Source organism: Rutidosis leptorrhynchoides, chromosome 3 (assembly GCF_046630445.1).
Source record: "Rutidosis leptorrhynchoides isolate AG116_Rl617_1_P2 chromosome 3, CSIRO_AGI_Rlap_v1, whole genome shotgun sequence".
NCBI lineage: Eukaryota > Viridiplantae > Streptophyta > Magnoliopsida > Asterales > Asteraceae > Rutidosis > Rutidosis leptorrhynchoides.
In genome coordinates this window covers 161343098-161348165 of record NC_092335.1, presented here as the reverse complement: position 1 = coordinate 161348165, position 5068 = coordinate 161343098, and positions in this window count along the sequence as shown.

The window sequence follows — 5068 nt, the reverse complement described above, 5'->3', positions numbered from 1 at the left end:
TTTAAATGGCGCTGCGTTGATGCTCGTATGATAGCTGTTATTGTATGAGAATTCTGTCAAATGTAAGTGTCGATCCCAACCGGTTCCAAAGTCAATCACACATACCCGTAACATGTCTTCTAATATTTTTATAGTTCTTTCACTTTGACCATCCGTCTGTGGGTGATAAGCGGTGCTCATATCTAATCGAGTTCCCAATGCTTTTTGTAATGACTGCTAAAAATGTGATATGAATCTGGTGTCGTGATCAGATATGATGGAGATAGGTACACCATGCCTGGAAACTACTTCCTTCAAATATATGCATGCTAATTTCTCCATACTGTCTGTCTCCTTTATTGGTAGAAAGTGAGTTGATTTAGTGAGGCGATCAACTATCACCCAAATAGTATCGTGACTACTTGCAGTCCTTCGTAGTTTCGTAATGAAATCCATGGTTATTCTTTCCCATTTCCATTGAGGAATTTTTGGTTGTTGCAGTAACCCTGACGGCTTTTGATGCTCAGCTTTGACCTTCGCACATGTCAAACATTTGCTTATATAAGTAGCAATTTCTGTCTTCATATTAGGCCACCAATAGAACTTCTTGAGATCGTGGTACATTTTCCCATTTCCTGGGTGAATTGAGTTCCTCGTTTTGTGTGCTTCATCCAGTACTAGTTGCCTTAGGTTACCATGTCTTGGTACCCATATCCTGCCAGCAAAATACAGGGTTCCATCGGCTTTTACTTCAAGCTGTTTTTCTAACCCTTTGCTCATTTTGCCTTTTTCATTTTCTGCTTTTAAAGCCTCTAACTGTGCTGCTTGAATTTACTTTGTAAGATCAGTACGAATTGTAATGTTCAAAGCTCGGACCCTAAGAGGTTTTACTCTTTCTTTCCAACTTAGGGCATTAGCTACAACATTAGCCTTTCCGAGGTGGTAACGGATTTCACAATCGTAATCGTTCAATAACTCTACCCAGCGACGTTTCCTCATATTGAGTTGTTTTTGATCAAAAATATGCTGAAGACTCTTATGGTCGGAGTACACTGTACACTTGGTTCCATATAGATGGTGTCTCCATATTTTGAGTGCAATAACTACTGCTCCAAGTTTCAAATCGTGCGTCGTGTAGTTCCTTTCGTGAACTTTTAGTTGTTGTGAGGCGCATACGATAACTTTTATGCGTTGCATTAATACACATCCTAAACCTTGGCGCGAAACGTCACAATAGATCGCGAAATCATCATTTCCTTCTGGTAATGACAAAATGGGTGCAGACGTTAACTTCTTCTTTAATAACTGGAATGAGGATTCCTGTTCCGTGGACCAATCATACTTCTTTCCCTTTTGAGTCAATGCAGTTAAGGGTTTGGCGATTTTAGAGAAATCTTGAATGAATCTTTGGTAGTAGCCAGCAAGACCTAAGAATTGGCGGATTTTTGTCGGAGTCTTCGGTGTTTCCTATTTACTAATGGCTTCGATCTTGGCAGGGTCAACTTTAATTCCATGTTTACTGACAACATGGCCAAAAAACTGTACTTCTTGTAACCAGAAATCACACTTCGAAAATTTTGTGTACAATTCTTCTTTCTTGAGTATCTCTAGTACCAATATTAAGTGTTGCTCATGTTCTTCCTTGTTCTTCGAGTAAATCAATATGTCGTTGATAAAAACAATGAAAAATTTGTCTAAATACGGTCTGCAGATGCGATTCATTAGATCCATGAATACTGCTGGAGCATTAGTCAATACAAAAGGCATGACTAAAAACTCATAGTGACTGTAACGGGTTCTAAACGCGGTTTTAGGAAAATCTTCTTCCTTCACTCTCAGCTGATGATATCCGGAGCATAGATCAATCTTAGAATAAATACTTGATCCTTGCAATTGATCAAACAAATCATCAATCCTCAGTAATGGGTACCGATTCTTGATCGTTAATTTGTTTAATTCCCGGTAATCTATGCACATCTTCATAGATTCATCCTTCTTTTTGACGAATAGAATAGGAGCACCCCAAGGTGAAAAACTGGGGCGAATAAATCCACAATCTGATAAATCTTGTAATTGGCTTTGCAATTCTTGCATTTCTAAAGGTGCAAGTCTATATGGGGATCGGGCTACAGGTGCAAATCTTGGTACAAGATCAATCTGGAATTCTACACATCTGTATGGAGGTAGCACTGGTAATTCTTCTGGAAATACTTCGGGATATTCTCTTACAACCGGCACGTCATCAATACTTCTTTCTTCGGTATTGATCTTCTTCACTTGTGCCAGAACAACATAACACCCTTTTCTTATAAGTTTCTGAGCCTTCATATAACTAATAAGGTTCAGCTTCAAGTTTCTCTTCTCCCCATAAATCATTAATGACGTTTCATCCTTACGAGGGATGCGGATCGCTTTCTCAGCGCAAACAACTTCCGCTCTTGTTTTGGACATCCAGTCCATGCCAATGATTACGTCAAAACTTCCTAATTCTACGGGTATCAAATTGATTTTGAATGTTTCATCACAAAAGTTTATCTTACAACGACGACAAATTTTATCAACTTTTATTAGCTTACCATTAGCTAATTCTACAGTATGTTTGTCATCTAGTGGTAACAATGGACAGTTTAGCCTAGTGCAAAAGTTTCTACTCATATAACTTCTATCAGCGCCCGTATCAAATATAATGTAGGCTAATAGGTTATTAATGGTAAATGTACCCATGACAAGATCAGGATCCTCACGGACTTCACTGGCACTAACATTAAATGCCCTCCCACGTGCGGGTTCTTTATTCTTCTCCTTATCAGGGCATTGATTTATAAAGTGACCAGATTTCCCGCATCCAAAATATTTCTTGACATCGGTTGGTTTTGTCTTTACTTCAGTAACGGTGGCATAACAATCTTTCGTCACATGTCCTTTCTTGTTGCACTTATCACAGACCACTTGGCAATAACCTGAATGATGTGTGTAACATCTTTTGTAAAACGGATAGGGTCCCTTATAGTTTGGACTAGCAGTTGCCCCATCTTGTTTACCTTTAAAAGTCTATCGCCTCTTCAGGTGAGTACTTTTGCCCTTATAGTCTTCCCATTTCCTCTTTCCTTCAGTTGTCTTGACTTCGGTAATTGGTGCCTTAATCGAACTCTCCATGATCTGGTCCATGAGTTGGTGTACCATTCTCATGGCTTCCTGCATCATATTCAGTTTGGATGATGTAACATTTCCTTTGATATTGATCGACAAACCATCAATATACATCTCTATCTTTCGTTTCTCGTTTGGCACTAATTCGGGACACAACAAGGCTAGTTCTATGAAATGTTTTTCCATAGTTTTTGAGTTTCGCACCAACAACCATTAGATTACGTAACTCAGATTCCATTTTTCTGATCTCATTTCGAGGACAGTACTCCTCGATAAGCATCTTTTTCAATTCTTCCTAAGAGATATCGTATGCCGTATCTACTCCTTCTACTTTAGCATAATTTTTACACCAAGTAAGTGCACCGTCTTGCAACGTGCACGAAGCATACTTTGACTTGTCTTCGTTCATATAATTAATGATTTTGAAAACGGACTCCATCTTTTCGAACCATAGGGTTAGACCGACTGGTCCCTTAGTCCTACTAAACGTCTGTGGTTTGCATGCTTGAAAAGTTTTGTATGAGCATCCGTTTTGTGAGTTTGTGTTTATGGCTGCTGCTTTGGCTGCTGCTTCGGCTGCTGCTTCGGCTGCCTCATCTGCAGCAATTCTTTCATTCACACGTATCTCGACTAGTTCCTCAAACTCAGCATTCGACATTTGAGACATGTTTCTTCAATAAACACAACATGGATGAATTAATCATATAGAATATTATAGGTATAATGAGTAGTTAATAGTTAATCGTAGCATATTAATAATATAAACCAATTGTTATAAAAGCTTTTTCTTCTTATTAGCATTTTATAATTATTCCCAGGGTATTAGTTACCCGTTAAAGTTCATACTTAATAGCTTAGTACCACAATTAACTACTACAGTTCAAATAATATTCTATTATGAAAAGCTAATGCATTATCATTTCACGCTTTATTCTTCAATGCATTATGGTACAAAGATACAATACCACTTATTCACATAAGTTTATTTTACATAAAACATATGTAGAATAAAGTAAAGCACACTAATTAATATTATACAATACGTGAAGTGATGTCGTAGCGGAAATGGTTTTTAAAAGTGGCGAGGCTTCTTGTTATCAGGTACTGGAATATCGCCTATTCGAGCGGTAGGTTTATATTTTTGTCGGGGTTCTGAGGTGCTTGATACCTCAATAGAGTTGGTAAGAGAAGGGTAACTAGGGGTAGCAATATTAGGAGCAACAATTACTTTATTAATTTTTGGATTCGGCAATTCTGGGTTGGTGACTACAGGTTCCTTTCCTTTGTTAACTTCTTTTTCAGTAATCTCCTTTACTTCCTCCTCCTCCTCCTCACTGATCTCATCTAATGAACTGTCTGAGTCATGTGTAGGAGAATATGTTCGGCCGGTGGTCATGATCCGATATCTACCAGGCGTAATCGGCACAACCCGCCCGTCGGCAGTGTATCTGGCCCAGTGTCCATGTTCGTTAAGAAATGGACGGCCCTCGTTTATCCCAGAGATCACAGTACCATCGAAACGATACTGTGGCTCCAGGAAACTAGAACTGGGTGGAGCTGGGACCTCCTCTGGGTTAACCGAGAGTTGAGATTCCCCGGCTACCACAATTTCTTCTTTAATAGGTATTGGAACGCCATTTTCAGTTGTGGATAGAATAGATTCAGTGTCCGATTCCAAGTCGTACAAAATGATAGGATTAGAAGAAGTCATCAATCACATAATTGAAACAACAATTACGTTAGCATATAAATATATCACATATAATGTTTTTGACAAAATGATAAGCAAAAATCGATAAAAACAAATATAGTCATAGTCCAGACTCAATAATGCATCCTAACAATTACCAGTTAAACACACTAATGCAAATTCTGGTTCCCTATGACCTCAAGCTCGTATACCAACTGTAATGACCCATCAAATCACTATTGACGCGGC